Source organism: Uranotaenia lowii, chromosome 2 (genome assembly GCF_029784155.1).
Source record: "Uranotaenia lowii strain MFRU-FL chromosome 2, ASM2978415v1, whole genome shotgun sequence".
In the NCBI taxonomy this organism is placed as follows: Eukaryota; Metazoa; Arthropoda; class Insecta; order Diptera; family Culicidae; genus Uranotaenia; species Uranotaenia lowii.
In genome coordinates, this window is record NC_073692.1 from 21,365,485 (window position 1) to 21,383,630 (window position 18,146).

Below are 18,146 nucleotides of genomic sequence, written 5' to 3' on the forward strand. Positions count from 1 at the left end.
AGCAGGAGAAGCCGAAGCGGAGTTAAAATCACCCGGCTTCCGTCGAACCCAGAGCTCGTAATTTATAGGATTAGCTGCTGTGTAGATATTCGGTGTGCGTTATCATCGATGACGAATCCTATTGCAAATTTGATTAAAAACGCTTCCAGGTGATCAGTATTACACTGCTAGGGATGGCCAAAGTGTTGACAAGACGAAGACATCAATTTTGTCAATGATGTTCGTATGAAATATTGCCTTGAGATTTCAAAAGAATCTTCTTGGAATATGTTTATGTTTCCGTCCATTATTCCTCAAAATACTTAAATTATATCAAAATAATCAAAATAATGTTAACATGGCCGTAAGAACAGGGGGAGGGAGTGGTTTGGGGGGTCAAACCCCCATCATGAAGGTCCAAGAATAGCAAGCAAGGAGTTCTATTCTTCACTCGAAATTTAAAATTTAATTATCTTGATTCAGAACTGATGCTAAAAACTCAAAAACTAATCCCAGGTTCAGAAACTGCTACTGTTTTTCAAATATTTCTCACATATTCATTGAAATTCAGTGCTGAATATTAAATATTAATGAGTTTAAACTCATTCCGAAGGATGTGGCACCACATCATCAAAATCATTATTTAGGCCCTCAGAGCCAAAAGGGGAATAAGTGCAAAAATGACCGATTTTGATTTAATGATGCCGATTTTTTCTTTTTTTCAACTATATTTGGAGATTTATACCGATTGTAAGAATTTAATTAACATCTACATATACGTTTGAGCGAAAAATACAAATTGCCGAAAATTTTATGGAAATTGGCCAAACACAAAAACTGAAAAGCTTGTTTTTTCTCTAAATAAACTTTACTGCATTATATCCTTTTGGCTCCAAGGGCCTCAATTGTATTTCTGTTTTTATATGTAAAATTCTGTTTCCAGTTCAGGGTTCTCATCGAATCGAAACTGGACTAATCTTCTAGACTCTTGAGCAAATTTATAAATTTTAAACACCGATTGAAGTAATTTCCCTTTTTTGTTACTGAAGGCTTGATTATACAAATTAATACTATTGTATTTCGAATAATACTACTGAACAGGTTTTAAGCCGTAATGCTGAGTCGAAATAAGTTTAGGACAAATTGACTTCAACGTCGAGCACTGAAGAACTTTGCAATGAGTTGCATACACAAATTTGTGCAAATTCGTAAAATGTCATTAAGAATCCATCAACTAACATCCTCTACTATCTACGAGCCCATATAAATACTTATCCAATCAAAGTTTTTTTTTTGCACAATTTAGCTCAACTCAGTACAGTAAATGATTTTGATAAAAATTGGAATTTTCGTGGTTGGTTGAGTAAATGTACAACTCGTACTGAAAAAATCTACTTTAAGCAATTTTTTTGCATAAAATAATATTCTTGAACTGGATCTGAAATTCTTGGATTTGGATCTGTTCTTTTAAACGGAACAGAGTATTCGAAACATGAATTTTTTGAAACTATTTTCCGTGTCGGAAAGATGAGTTTCCAGAAATAACTTTTATATATTTACGTGTTTTCGAGATTTTTGAAGTCGTTCGAGTTGTGTTGAACAACTTTCAGTGTTACAGTTTTTAGAACTAATGCATTATTTTTCAAATTTCAATTATTGTGGAAATGTAGTTTTTTGAACAATAAAAATATAAGAGTTTTCTGAAAATTGAACCATTTATCACCATTTTTAAGTCGAGTTTTAGAACACTTTATGTTTAAACTAAAGTGTTTGGTACTTCTTATTTTGTGTTTGATACCATTAACTTACCTTGAACTCCAAAAATTGCAAATCCATATCAACCGACATGCATCAATATTTAATTTGATTGCTTAGAATGCCAATCACTCATCTAGACAAATTCACACATTTCTTTTAGAATACTTTTCACATCCCAAGCATTCCTTGTTTGGGTCGATGCCACCCCCAACCCAAACTGAGCTCTTTTCAGGCTTAGTATCACAAATCCTATTTTCCTAGGCACCTTTTCCAGTCGTCAATTGAAGACATGCTTTGGACCCTTTTCCTTCAATGGCTCAAGATTGAACCGAAGCCTTTCAACTAATAGAGGTTTTTTTCCTTCTTCCGTCGTACCCATTCGAATCGGCTTCGAATCATGTTCGATTTAGTTAATCATCTTGAAAGGTTTTACCCAAACACTAACACTTCACTGTTACTCACAAGAAATGGATAATCAACCGTAAATTTTCCTTGAGGAAAATAAAAATATCAATTACCTTTAATCCAGAGTAGTGCTGCTCTGCAGAGCGAGCGTACACAATAAGTGATCGATCACTAGCTGAATCATCCCCCCTTTCCCCATAAAACTGAGTGTGATTCACATATTCCTAAAAATAGGAAAACTCCATCTGCTGACCGAGTATTATCTTCATCTCGAGATGAGCACCCGGTAGATGTCGGTCAATCGACGGTTTATGTTGTTTGCTCTTCTTATGGAACACTAAGCAGGTTTCATTTCCTGTAACCGATGCGATGTTGCCTTCCTACAACGACCAAAAGAAAATCATCTCCCCCCACCACCACTATCAGCCTCCAAGCAACACCAACTCTCAACACCGAGATATGCTTCCTTCTTCCTACATGTTGCCAAAAAAAAAACTACTGCATGCAACACTAAAGAAAGATCCACTTTTTTTTAATAAGACACTAAATAAACACCGAAAAGTAAGTATCCAAAAGGTCCCGACTCGCGTTTTCCCGCCAAATGCCAAGTGTTGTACACGCCGCCAAGTCCCGATGCAGACTGACGGAAGGGCAACTTGCTGGATTCGGGTTCAGTCTGGATGCGTTGTTGTTGCATTGTTTCCTGCTCGGATTCGGTTCGGATCGGTTCGGGTTCTGCCATGTGGCCGTTTTTACGAAGGCAAATTCGTGGACCAGGAACGAGGTAGCGAGATCGAGTGGGAGCTATCCGAGGTAATCAACATCAACATACGGAACGGCAGGGCAGCAACAGCTAATGTAAACAGAGAGCAAGTGGATTTTCTCCGTTGGTATGGATGGTTGAAAGCGTTGAAGGAAAAACGATAAGTAGTAAATTGGGTGAGGGAAAATTTCGGAAAAAAGATGGAAATGAACGTGGTTCATTCGCAAAAGGGAATTAATCGGCAGTGATGCCGGTTTTGAAATTTTACAGTTTTTTCTATGATATTACAATAAAACATGAATAAAGATTTCCAAATTATGGTTTTTATTACAAAACTTCAAGGTAAAAACTGAATTTTATTAAAAAGGTTTAATTCTAAGTTGTGCAAATTTCACAGACTCATTCAAATTCTTAATCTGATTCTGATCATGAAAATTAAATATTTTGAATTTAATATTCTCATCTGAGAAATGTATGAATTACAATCTCGAAAATTGCTCAGAATTATTATTTTTATAAATTATTACAATACTGAAGCAAAATTTGGAATATGGCTTTCGGTTTTCCGATATCTTTTAGGTAGCCAAGTATAAGTATAGATGTAAAATTATTCAGTTAAATTATTATTTAAAGCAATTTTTGTTGGGGGCCCCTATGAATCGATTTTTTGATATGCCATATAAGAGAATGCATTTTTCTACAAACGAAAGAACTGGTAATGAGTTTATAATATTGTGTTCAAATAACCATTATGTCTGAGTAGAAAGCAGTTTGTGGAATCTTAAAATAATAATCATTAAACCACCACGTGTGCATTGTGAAACAGTGCCAACCAATCGGAAATGTAAAATTGGATTAGAGCTAGTAAATGCAAAATTCCATTCGCAATTTATTTAACAATTCTATCATAAACTAAAATTCTTTGTTTCGGAAAAGTTAAAAAATAAACAAATAAATATTATTCTATTCATCATTGTGAATCATAATAAGTGCTTCATCGAAAGCAGAATGTATATTTTCATCATGACAATTGAGATGTAACATTCATATTTCTGACTAAGCTTAAAAAAAATAAAAATCAAACAAAATAATTCAACTAATATTCCATGAAGATACAGATAAACAGTTCAAGAGTAAATTCGAAACCATAAATAAGATTTTATCCAAAACCAAGTCTCAAATTCAAATCATAATTTCAAAACAAATTCAGACAAAAATGTCACCAGTGTCGTAAATCAATCAAATTAAATCAAGATATTAAAAACAAATTTTAAATTCAATTCATTACAAATTTTAGAAAAATTTAAAGATTTTGAATTCAAAAAAAGATTCTCATCAGATCATATATTTAAAACAGAAACATTTCTAAAAAAGTTCTTCTAAATGTGACAAAAGTTATGAAAATAATTTTTATATTGACATTAGATGTTTAAAACACGGAATCAGTTATTAAGTAAATGAAAAAAAGAAAAGGATTTCAAATAAGTTTGGTACCTTTTAAAACTGAAGAAACAACACAAGACTTGAAAATCTAAATGAATTTGATCTCTGTTTGAAAATCTAGAAGAAGACAAGATGAGAAAAATAGAAAAATTGAAATTTTTTGATGAATGAAAACTTGTAATTCAACTTCGAAAATATTTTCAATTGGAGATTATTTCAATTGGAAAATGATATACTGAATTCAATATATTTACTTCAGCAGAGGATAGTTTTAAAATACAAGCACCTCAAATTATTGAGTAAAGTTAATTGGTTTGGTTCTATCAGCAAAGAAGTTTCAGTTAGAATTATAAAACTGATAAGGGATTTGGAATAGAAATTCAATAGAGAAACTCAGTATTGCCGATTGGTCAAATTAAAACAACTAGTTTTTTCCCAGTCTTGTTGTTTTTCTCAAAATTGATTATCGGAAAGAGGGTGCATACATCAATTTTGCATTATTTAAACTTATACTTATGCTTTCAAAGTGAGCATTCTAGATAGTTCATTTATATTTAGTTTATTTCCAGCTGAACACTAGAAAACTCATGATTTCGAAAGATTTTTAATGTTTTTGTTGTCACTTTCTATGACTTTTTATATCAATGAAAACTAATTGTGACCCGGATATTGCCCGGATAAAATTATAAAAAAAATGATTTATATAATTTAAGTTAACATGATGCTTTCTATAAATTACATTTTGTAAAGTTCCTCACAAATGTTTGAAGTTTTCAAGTTATCTTTTAATCTTGTAATCTAGATATTTTCGTTTTTTAATTTAACATCTTCTTTCTCCCTTATCTAATAATTATTTTTATTTTTTTCAAATTTCGACAAAGCTTAGAAAAAATCATTCCAGCAACCGCAAAATCTGTAACATTAATTAAAGGTGAAGAAAATATTTCAAAATCAAAGTCTTATCTTTGGTTAGCTGGCACCCCTTAAAATATATTCCTTATTCAATAATAAGGGGAAAGCGATGTATTATTTATTACAGGGTACGCATTCCAGATTCCTCAGATCTTTTTTTAACATGTCCAGGGTTTCAAAGTAAAGTGGACAAGTAAAGCAATCAACAGTTGCCAGAATATTGTTTAACAAAAGTGAGTATATTCCTGAGATTATTCACATAGAGAAGAATTAGAAAAGTGAAATTGTGCTCAGTTTTTTATAACAGGGTGTCAATACCCAAGCTTTACCTAAATAGTTGTTCTCGGAGGTTTGAAAAATGATAAGAATGCTACAGACACATCCGATGAAAAAAGAAAATCCAAGGAGTTGTTTTTACTTCCTTCTTGAATTTTCTTTTAACAATCACTGGATTCTGCTTGAATTTTGTGTTAAAAAGTTCTAAACCAATTGTCCAAGTTTTGTTTTTGAAAAAAAGGTCACTATTTAATTAGTCCGTTTAATTGTGAGAATATTTTTGCAAAGTTTATTCTAAAGGGGTTCCTATCTTATATTACCTACAGTGAAAGTGTTCAAGATATTGTTTCAGGAAACCCCCTTTGAGGCTCGTATTCCAATTTGTTGTTTTCTAGAACTTTCAGTAGTATGATTAAAGTAATGTTAAAATTTTTTACCGTCGGGGGCCCCCTATCCCGGGGCAATTACCCCTATTGCCCCCCATTTTAATCTGGCATTGTTTGGTAGATAGCTAAGTTCCTTGATATTGGAAATGAAAAAAATTGACATAATTTTGTTGCGTGTAAAAAGTACTATCTAACCTATTTTTCAAAATGTAACTGTCGCATTCGTGAAATATTTACGATGCAAAAAAAAAAACAGAAAAAAAATAATTGTGCACAGTTTCCTTCAAAATCCATCGTCTGATTGAGCTAAACCGTTGTTTATACCATAAATTACTATTCGTGAGTGGAAAAAATGTATGAAAACATGCGTTGGAGTGAAGCACATGTTCGCAACCACGGTTAAGAATCATCAGGAAAGTCTAGGCTCATACCAGAATTTTTAATTTTTAACTAGTCTACACGGTGTGCTTTGCTTCACCTTCTAAAAATAAATGAAATTTGTAAAATTAAATATTTTTTTTTGATAGTTTTTTTAAGATGTGAATTTGACCAAATTCATCATAAACCAGAAACAAATATTTTCAAATGAAAACTACAGCTGAAGAAAATTTCATATTATCAAGTGCAACTTGATCTAAAAATTTGTTTGTTAGATCTGGAAATTTTGCTATGTTTAGCAGTTTTTTTGAGTTCTTTTATTATGCCAAAATGTATGTTTGTTGGTATGGATTCTCCACTCTCTCCCTCAAGAACTTTCATAGAAACACTGATGTTTATCTAACTAACGTCAAATGCCTAACGTCAAAATTTGGATCCATATGTTTGAAAAGTTTTCGAGTTCTGCCAAATAAAATATAAAAAATACTCAACTCCTTTCCTTCTATGTCCTGAAAAAAAAACCCAAATTATTCGTAAGCAAACAAAGTTTCTAAAAATCATACCTATTTTTTCCATAAAACCCTCAATTGATAAGATGAGTTCTCGAGTTAAGCAAAAAATTGTTAAGAGCCTTCTCTTCCCTTCCTATCTTCCCAAGGAAGAAGTGAGGGGTATCAAATAAGCATAAATATATTCCTCGTATTCTATTTGCTTGAATAGTTTTCCAGTTATGTTAAAATATGTCCAGGAGCTGTACTTCCTCTTCCAGTTTCCCCACTGGAAGGATGAATGGATACTTATGATTTAGGGAAATATTTAGCATACCTTAATACAATTTTTTTTTTAATTTTTCTTCATTTGCTCGATTTGTTCTTCAGTTATACCAAAATTTGTATGGAAGCCCCCCTCTCCTTCTCCTATTTTCTTATTGGAAAAAGCGAGGAGTTCCAAATATATAAATAAACTATATCTCGTATCCAAATACCTTCCCATACCCAATTTGACCACATTTGCTTCATTAGTTTTGAGTCATGTAGAAAATTGTAAGAGAGGCCCCCTACCCCTTCCTTTCTCCCCAGGGAAAAGGAGGAGAGATCTGAAATAATCATGAAAATACTTCTTATACCCAAATACTCTCCCACGCCAAATTTTGAACCATTTGCTTGATCGATTCTTGAGTTATGCAATCATTTATCTTTTCTTTAGGAGGTTCCTCCCACCTTCCTAGGAGAGGGTGGGGTCTCAAACCATAAAAGAATGTGTTGCCAAGCTATGAGTCATTAAAACCTCACCACAAACAACAAATTGTTGTTTGGTGGCACAAAAATAATCATGTTTTATTAACTTTGGAACAGCTGAATCCACCAAATTGCACTCATCTGCTTTCCAAAAAGAAGTACTGGGCCAAACAGAAGTGGAAATCGAAGAAGGAGGATGCCGCCGACCGTGGCCTAGAGGATAGCGTTCATATTAATATTTTAATTTGATAAAACATTTCTTGAAAAAATTTCATTTAATTGGAAAATTTCTAAATCTATATATATAAAAATGAATGTTTGTCTGTCTGTCTGTTCCCTATAGACTCGGAAACTACTGAACCGATCATCGTCAAAATTGGCATCTGAGGGTTTTTGAGGCCGGGGATGGTTTCTGTAATAGTCAAAACTCCATCCGACTTAAGGGAGGAGAGGCTTCCATACTAAATTTGTAGTTTTTCGGAACAAATTAAAGTCATGACATCCATTTTCTTGAGATTTTTTCTTCCTTTGGGCGGTTTGTTTTTCGTTTCCAAGGTCGAGGCGTCGCGAGCCAACGTCGCAAAAGGATAGTAACCATGGCATAGCATACTGATCAGTGGGAATATTTTGGCGCGTATTTCTCAACCACGTATATTTTCAATGCAAGGGGTGGCGATATGAAGCCTTGATGTGATTTTTTTTTCTACTTGATTCCTAGCTCATTTGTACATCACATGGTTATGAATGACGCCTAGATAAGACCCAGATTGACATTTTGTCGATCGAATAAAACATATATGTACCTACATTTTTTTTTGCCGAAATCTGAAATTGAACAGTCATGGCATCTATTTTTAGAGATTTTCTTTTATTTGAGGGGTTTATTTTTCGTCTCTATGGTCAAGCAAACGTCGTCGCAAGTGGATATTTAACTAAAATATACTTTTCATTGATCGCTGGAAAAATTTAACAATCAGGCGCCTGTTTCTCAACCAAGTACCAATGTTTCTTATGCACGTGGGAGCGATATGCAACCTAGATGTGTTGCGGATTGGTATTTTATCATTCGAATCAAAACCAATTGAAAGCTTTGAAAAAATACTTCCATATTTGGTTCGTGTTAATGTAGGTAGCATTCGGCTTTTCATTCAAGGGACATTGGAACATGATCAAACGTTCAACTTTTTCCGTAAAAAAAAAATTAAAAATTATGTTTTCTTCTAGAAATTGTTACTTCGGCCCAAAAACACAACTGATACGAATTTAGAAATGAAACTGGGAGCTTCTTATTTTAAAAAATTCTAAAAACCCATCGTACTTTTTGATTAAATACCAATTCAAGTACGTACTTAACATGAAAAGTGTTTTTGTGTTACATGGCTGCATAAAAGAGACTTTTGATCAGCTTCGTTTTTGAAAAGCGAGACTTTAGAACTGATATTCAACTGGACGCAAAATTTTTATGAGAAATTTTTAGTATATCCTCAAAGTGTTAAAACAATATTCCCTCCTGTCAACTTACACGGTGGGGCAAGGGCAAACGTCGAACTTTTAAGAAATTAATCTTTAAAATAATTCAATATGTTGGAAAGACCAGAAGGGGTATTCCGAATGTTGAAACTGAAGCGGATATAGAAAATTCTTAAATGTCTTTGTAAATAAAGGTCATTCCCTTTGAACGGCATTCGTTAAAAGTGGAGTAAAAACATAAATTAATACTGCAGGATTACTGCAGATATATCAGTGAAACTTGATAGAACAAAAAACAGGAATACGTATTAAATCCATTTCAAAGCCATTACTCTGACGCATCTGTAAATACGCTTTGCATTGACACTTGCCCCAATATACGGGACAAATTTTAACTTAAAAGTTTGTTTTTGCCAACATTTTTGAATATTTGACTTTCTGCATCTGATATTTTTTTGAATATTTATATTTTTTGCCGTAGTAAATTTATTTAAAAAAAAAGAAATTTGCACTGTATTTAATACATAACTAATTTAATAAATTTTTCATTACCATGATAAGTGCTGTTTGGGAAAACTTTAAGCTATAGTATGTCTCATGTCCACGAGTTTGGAATATGGCGTAACATTTTTTTAACATAATTTTGGCGCAAAAAGGATAGATATTCAAACTGCTTCGTAGGCGAGGATGGTGAAAAAAGCTGTTTGTAAATGGTTATTAAAAATCCTTTTCATTGTTTTTTTTTTCAAATTTCTTTAGCTTATTTTTTCAACTCCAAAAAATACCCCATCTAAAGCTTATCAGGAGCTGGAAGTGCTAATAATACAGACTATTAGGAATATACTCAAAAAACTGTCTCGATTCACGCTATTCATCGATTTATAAAATTCTCTCTTCATAAAGTACAATTTGCAATAAATTCCAATATGCGAATCTTTTTCTTCCAATTAGTATTATGTAAACTCGAGCCTGTTAAATTTGCCTACCTTCTTCAAGCAGTGTGGGACAAAATTGGAAAAGATGGGAGAGCTCCCATGTAAATTTTAGATAAAGAGCTTTTCAAAGAAGAGACCATATTTAAAAAGGTTTTTTGGGTACATAGTACAAATTTCAGAGCTTGAAAAACGAGTTTAGAGATCAAATTTCAGTAAATAATATATACCATCTTTGAATTGCAAATTCAGAACTGCAGCTGCAGCTCTCATTTCAAAGTTGTAGGTTCTGAAGTATGATGAGGTTGATTTAAAAAAATGCTCTTTAAAATCTAAATTTGAAGAAATTTTTACAAATAACATTTATTTTCGGAAGGTGTAGCAAAGCACAACGGGTCAGCTAGTTCAAAATAAAAGGTGATATATCATCAAATTTTGGTTCTGTTGTACTTTGATGAAAAATATTTTCGAATGACCCTTCAATTGAATATGAAAGAAGTGTAAATTGTTGATTTGTCGTCTAATCTGAAATTTATTCAAGAACTTGTAAACTGAACTACATAAAATTTCTATGTAAGCTTAATTTCAATTAAGAATAATGAACATAATTTCAAATAATTTATTAAGGGAAATCATGGATTCGAAGCTTTAATTTATTAGTTTTGAATGGTATGTTTAAAATTCATTATTTATTTTAGTTTGTTTGATGGTCATAAGTAGGAAAAAAGTGTGAAGAATTCAATTTGCTCATTTTTAATGCATCTTTCTATAGTTTTTATTTCTTGATAAATTTGAATTTTGAAAACCTCCTCATGAGCAGATCCTTCGCACGGCCCCGATTTCAAATCTTTTTCTAGCTGCTGATTCTTAGTGGCAGAGGTCGGCATTAAAACGCTATTCGCTATGAATAATGTTGTACTTTTCGATGGAGCTTGATGGACCAGACGGCTAGCAATATTATTGGTAAGATTTGCAATTGAATAGGAAGTTGAGCTGAGCAGGAATTTTGGCAATTTTACATTCATGTTGCTGGTAATTTTTTGCAAATCCGGAAAAGCTTTCTGCAGCGTGAACTTTAACAAAACTGTGTTGGAAAACTACCACGAAATGATAAATATGGGCCTAAATAAACCTGGAAAACAAATATAGACCAAATATAATTTGGTTTTAACTACAAGATAGTGCTGCCATCTACGACTTGAAACTGGAAAAAGTGCGGTTTAATGACAAAAATCTGAGATTTTGAATTCCAACCTTTTTTTCTGATTCAAAATATACCCAGAATCTTTGTTTCATCATTTCACGTCATTTTAATGAAGATAGTAAGTAGTTTGGTAAAGAATTACAGCTCAAATAGTAAATTACTTAGTTCTAGAAGAGCATCTCTTTAAACTCCCTTTTAATACCTTTGAAAACCTTTGGAATTCTAGAAAACTCCTTAAAATACATTTATCTATTCTTATAACTCGTAGAAGCATTCTTTTTTACTTTGACATAGTAAATTTTTAGAAATAATCTTGTTTTTGTTGAAAAAAACAAGTAGTACTATTCTTATTTCGCACCCCTTTTTCATATTTTTGGTCCTCAACGCCAATTGCTACGTCCAAAAAAAGTATACTTATTCTTGATTTATCCGTTAAATAATTCATATCAAATTGTAGAAGAACATTTTGGTGATTTGCAATCATTCATATTTTAACAAGGAAAACACGTAGTGGTACTTTTCTTATTTCGCTCACTGTATGTGTAAGCCTTATCTTTAATTTGAAGATATAATTTTATTTTGTTACATAGTTCCAAATTCTTCTCTGGATACTGCTAAAGTTTTTAAGCTTTTAAGCATTTTAAGCTTTTTTTATCGGAAAAACATGATTCTTTAAATGTGTTCATATTCCTAATTTAGCAATTATTGTTCCTTATTATTAACATATGTGTTCCTTATTATGGACATATGAAGGAAAATTGTATTGGCTTACTCAATTTTACTCTTTTCTGTTCCTGATTGTTGAGATTGATGGTTTTTTTTTATCATATTCGTTTTTTTTCATTTTTTTTTTTTGTATTTTAAGATATTTTCTGTTGTTTCTGTTCTTTTTGGTATTTGTTTTTGAGTTTTGAATTTTTAATGTTTTTTGTCATTTTTATATATTTATTTCAATTTTTTGGTATTGCTGTTATATTTAAACAACTTCAAAGAACGTTAAAACGTTTTTATAGTGTTTTTTTTATAAATTACTAGCTGACCCGTTGTGCTTTGCTACACCTTCCGGAAATAAATGTCATTTGTAAAAATTTATTAAAATTTAGATTTTAGAGAGCATTGTTTTGAATCAAACCTCATCATACTTCAGAACCAACAACTTTGAAATGAGAGCTGCAGCTGCAGTTCTGAATAGCAATTCAAAGATGGTATATATTATTTACTGAAACTTGATCTCTAAACTCGTTTTTTAAAAGCTGAAATTTGTACTCTGTACCCAAAAAAACCTTTTTAAATATGGTCCCTTCTTTGAAAAGCTCTTTATCTTAAATTTACATGGGAGCTCTCCCATCTTTTTCAATTTTGTCCCCCACTGCTTGAAGAAGGTAGGCTAATTTAACCGGCTCGATACCCAAACAGCACTTATCATGGTAATGAAAAATATATTAAATTAGTTATGTATTAAATACATTACAAATTCCTTTTTTCTAAATAAATTTACTACGGTAAACATATAAATATTAAAAAAAATATCAGTTGCATCACTAAATAAGTTCTCAGCATTTTTTTTTATTTTCTCTTTGAAAATCAAACATTCAAAAATGTAGGCAAAAACAAATTTCTAAGTTTACATTTGTCCCGTATATTGGGCAAGTGTCAATGCAAAGGTTATTTACAGATGCAGATATATCTGCAGTATTCTTGCAATATAAATTTATGTTTGTTACTCCACTTTTAAAGAATGCTGTTCAAAGGGAATGACCTTCATTTACAAAGACATTTAAGTATTTTCAATATCAGCTGCAGTTTCAACATTCGGAATACCCCTCCTGGTCTTTCCAACATATTGAATCATTTTGAAGATGAATTTTTTAAAAGTTCGACGTTTTCCCTTGCCCCACCGTGTAAGTTGACAGAAGGGAATATTGTATTTAACACTTTAAGGGTAAACTACAAATTTCTCTTAAAAATTTTGCGTCCCGTTGAATATCAGTTCTAAAGTCTCGCTTTTCAAAAACGAAGCGGATCAAAAGTCTCTTTTATGCAGCCATGTAACACAAAAACACTTTTCATGTTAAGTACGTACTTGAATTGGTATGTAAGCAAAAAGTACGATGGTTTTTTTTTCAGAATTATTTGAAATAAAAAGCTCCCATTTTCATTTCTAAATTCGTTTCAGTTGTGTATTTGGGCCGCAGTAACAATTTCTAGAAGAAAACATAATTTTTAATTTTTTTTAACAGAAAAAGTTGAACGTTTGAACATGTTCTAATATTCCTTGAATGAAAAGTCGAATGCTACCTACATTAACACGAACTAAATATGGAAGTATTTTTGCAAATCTTTCAATTGGTTTTGATTCGATTGATAAAATACCAATCCGTGTCACATCTAGGCGTCATTTATTACCACGTGCTGTGTAAAAATCAAATAAGCAAGAAAAAACACATCTAGGTTGCATATCGCCCAACGTGTTTGAGAAACAGGCGCCTTATTGTTAAATTTTCCAGCAATCAATGCACAGTGTGCTTTGGTTACTATCCTCTTGCGTCGACGTTTGCTCGCCCATGGAGACGAAAAACAAACCCCTATGCTATGCCTGGGTTACTATCCTTTTGCGACGTTGGCTCGACGCCTCGACCATAGAGACGAAAAACAAACCGCCCAAAGGAAAAAAAATCTCAAGAAAATGGATGTCATGACTTTAATTTGTTTCGAAAACTTACAAATTTTGTATGGAAGCCTCTCCTTTCTTAAGTCGGATGGAGTTTTGACTATTACAGAAACCATCCCCGGCCTCAAAAACCCTCAGATGCCAGTTTTGACGATGATCGGTTCAGTAGTTTCCGAGTCTATAGGGAACAGACAGACAGACAAACATTCATTTTTATATATATAGATATTGGTTCTGTTATTACGAATACTATATGGTAATACCATTCTAAAAACCGTTCGATTTTGGCACATGTGCCCGAATCGGATGTTGCCAAAATCGAATATTGCCAAAAACGAACGGGGTCTGTTTATACCAAGAGGATTTATCAATAATAAAATTTTTCCTCCCTGGGATGATTCACAATGAAATCTAATATTTATAAATTAAATAGTTGTTTTGTTATAGTTTTCATATCGCCTGATTTGGAAAATGGTCTTTGTGACTGCGGTGACATGAGTATAAAGATAAAATAATTGAATTGTTTAAATTAAATGCTAAGCTTTCAAACATAGTTTTTTAATTGGAAGGTCACAAAATTAAAATTTGGCAGGACCAAAAATCTTGAAACGTCGCTTGCCTCGAATTCATTCATGTAGGTTCATTATTTTGGCGCTTTGGATTATTCATCGTTTTTATCGTTTTCATACCGTCAGAATAACGGTTGAAATGGAGTCTCCTGGTGGCTAGTTAACTTAATCATTGTTTGGATGCCCGCAAAAAGAATTGTTAGTCAAATTTGTATGTTTTAAATTTCTGATGTTTTCCTCGTATGTGTTGATTGGAAAATTGTTTTTTTTACCTAGTCAGAGTCCATACTTATAAATCAGATGAAACAACACTACGGTTCCCGAAATTCAATGCAATGAGCATGATATCACGTGATAAAAAAGCTCTTTTAAATTTAATGAAAATATGGGTTGTCAATTTTCGGCTTTGGCATTCCACTGGGCAAATCGATGGTTTATGGGTTGAACTGAACTGCAAAAACACAAACCAAAGAGGAATTCCACAGGCTGAGCTGAGGAAAGCCCTTCGAACGTAACAGATCCTTGCAATTTTCCCTTCTCCCTCGGAATCTCAAACCGCGACCGGGGGAAATAAATCCAAACAAAACAACAATGGCCACAGAAAGAAACGAAAAAAAAAACGGCACGCACGAAATGTTTATCCTCTGGAATTCGTTTTTTAAATTACATTTTTCATTCCGTCAGCAGGGAGTTTTTCCGTGGTTGGTGTTGCTATTTTTCCTTTCCACATTCATACGATAGCGCACAATATCAACATCAGAATCAGTATCACAGCCATCCCGCAAGTCATGGAGCGGTTCGATTTATGGGTGGGGTATGAATGAAATGGGGGGATGAGATGTGGCCAGGTATGTGTAGGAATGTTACATGGAGAAAGATTGAATCAGTCAGCACATGTAGGACAAACATTTACACACACACACACACACACCCGTTCACTTCCTGCCAATGTCATCGAAACCGGGACAGCTCCCAAACGGCGAAATGGTTCAACAGGCAGCAGTCAACCTTCACTGGTGGAACATTTGGGTTGCAGAAGAAAATCGCCAAAACGAGAGGGAGGAAATTTGAACCAACAGATTTTCTCGACTGATAAATATCCGGTAATTTACCACTAGTTGGGTGCGATTTTGCGGGGATACTTTATTTCCGGAAAGATTCCGGACAACAAAATGTATGGGTGTAGCGTAGCCGGGTTGAGGTTTTGATTGTGTCCATTCTTTTTCGAAACTTTTCCCCTTACCTACTCCAACATGATCCGTTTCAGATGAAAAGGTTCTGCTACTGAATTAAAAGCTTTAAGGTGTTGTTCTTTTTTGGCTCGGTTTCAGCATGACAAATTTGGCTCTGCAGAACTGCCCCAGGGAATACAGAGTGAACTTTTCATGGAAGCAGCATATTCGGGCGTTATTTCCTCAATCTTTATAAGTTGGGGAAGCATTTATGAGACTTTGTTAGGGAGAAAAAACTTGACCCAACAAACGCAAAACGCTGAAGACGGATGTTGATTTTTTGTATTTTTTTTCCAATTTTCGAGATTAAAATTCAAAAATAAAACTTAATTTTTTTTTCATTTTTGTCACTTTCGTCATTTTTGTCATTTTTGTCATTTTTGTCATTTTAGTCATTTTTGTCATTTTTTTATATTTTTTGTTAAATTTGTCATTTTTGTAATTTTTGTCATTTTTGTCATTTTTGTCATTTTGTCATTTTTGTCATTTTTGTCATTTTTGTCATTTTTGTCATTTTTGTCATTTTTGACGGATGTTGATTTTTTGTATTTTTTTTCCAATTTTCGAGATTAAAATTCAAAAATAAAACTTAATTTTTTTTTCATTTTTGTCACTTTCGTCATTTTTGTCATTTTTGTCATTTTTGTCATTTTAGTCATTTTTGTCATTTTTTTATATTTTTTGTTATATTTGTCATTTTTGTAATTTTTGTCATTTTTGTCATTTTTGTCATTTTGTCATTTTTGTCATTTTTGTCATTTTTGTCATTTTTGTCATTTTTGACGGATGTTGATTTTTTGTATTTTTTTCCAATTTTCGAGATTAAAATTCAAAAATAAAACTTAATTTTTTTTTTCATTTTTGTCACTTTCGTCATTTTTGTCATTTTTTTCATTTTTGTCATTTTTGTCATTTTTGTCATTTTTGTCATTTTTGTCATTTTTGTCATTTTTGTCATTTTTGTCATTTTTGTCATTTTTGTCATTTTTGTCATTTTTGTCATTTTTGTCATTTTTGTCATTTTTGTCATTTTTGTCATTTTTGTCATTTTTGTCATTTTTGTCATTTTTGTCATTTTTGTCATTTTTGTCATTTTTGTCATTTTTGTCATTTTTGTCATTTTTGTCATTTTTGTCATTTTTGTCATTTTTGTCATTTTTGTCATTTTTGTCATTTTTGTCATTTTTGTCATTTTTGTCATTTTTGTCATTTTTGTAATTTTTGTCATTTTTGTCATTTTTGTCATTTTGTCATTTTTGTCATTTTTGTCATTTTTGTCATTTTTGTCATTTTTGTCATTTTTGTCATTTTTGTCATTTTTGACGGATGTTGATTTTTTGTATTTTTTTTCCAATTTTCGAGATTAAAATTCAAAAATAAAACTTAATTTTTTTTTTCATTTTTGTCACTTTCGTCATTTTTGTCATTTTTTTCATTTTTGTCATTTTTGTCATTTTTGTCATTTTTGTCATTTTTGTCATTTTTGTCATTTTTGTCATTTTTGTCATTTTTGTCATTTTTGTCATTTTTGTCATTTTTGTCATTTTTGTCATTTTTGTCATTTTTGTCATTTTTGTCATTTTTGTCATTTTTATCATTTCTGTCATCATTTTGTTTGAATTTTCCTGGTGTGAACCTGACTTTAATTTTTGCCATAAAACAAAATTTTATCATTCTTTTCAATTTGAATTTTTCCAACGGAAACCTCTGAAGAAGCTCACCCACATTTATGCAGTTCAGATTTACAAACAGGGTAAACCACAATATTAAAGATTTCATACCAACAAAAAACGGAAGAAACAAAACGAAGGATCAGCTAAGTACAAAGAAAAACTTTTAAAAGCAGACGACAGTTCCGAAATAAATGTCATGTTTCACTGCTGTTGGCTCAGCGAAAATCGGTGTCAATGGTGATTTTGCATAAGAAAACTTCGGGTCTCGACTCCTTTTGGTAGTGCTTGATTTCGACTTAGTCCTTCCTCTGCGAATATCCTTAGAATGGGAGCTGAGCCAACAGAAAAAGCTTGGAGGGTTAATGGAGGTGGGACGCTTTCAGGAACGAGCTTATTTACTAAGCGGATCATCGGTTTTATTCTGAGGCAGAAATTAAATTCGCTTGTTTAAAATTATTCCTAGCAACGGCTGCTTCCTGTTGTTTTTTTCAGGATCTTTATAGCTAAGGCTATTCATAACAAAGATTGGAATGTCAGAATATTCAAATTTCTAAAATGTTTTGAAAGATAAACATTTTTCTTACATTTTTTTAATTTTATGCTTCCCCAAAAGGAAAATAAATTGAAACTTGTGATGATTCAATTTTTCTTGTCCGCTAGAACCAACCAGAAGTGCAACATTGCTTCAGCGGATCCTCAAATTGCAAATTCCTTCTGCCAACATGTACACATCGTAAACAGAACATTCATCTCGACCATCAGGAGGATAGTTATGATGCAGCAACATTCGAGCGTTTGAGTTGAGGATGAAACATATTTGGCACACTTTATGTTTGTATGTTCCCGAAAGCATTAGC

The 18,146-nt window shown here is 32.3% G+C and overlaps 2 protein-coding genes across 14 annotated transcripts in view; both read right to left on the bottom strand.

Moving 5' to 3' along the window:
• Positions 1–2,775, bottom strand: part of LOC129746877 (potassium voltage-gated channel protein Shaw) — a 470,858-nt gene extending 468,083 nt beyond the window's left edge. For 5 of the 12 annotated variants that reach the window (XM_055740783.1, XM_055740793.1, XM_055740782.1 and 2 more), the window contains exon 1: positions 1,789–2,769. The gene's annotated coding sequence lies outside the window, so the exon portion shown is untranslated. Of the gene's footprint in view, positions 1–1,788 lie in introns of all 12 variants that reach the window. The other 7 variants (XM_055740786.1, XM_055740788.1, XM_055740790.1 and 4 more) reach the window with 6 other exon arrangements.
• The window catches only part of LOC129746878 (potassium voltage-gated channel protein Shaw-like), a 423,808-nt gene that overhangs the window by 252,070 nt on the left and 153,592 nt on the right, over positions 1–18,146 (bottom strand). The gene's annotated exons all lie outside the window — the stretch shown is intronic.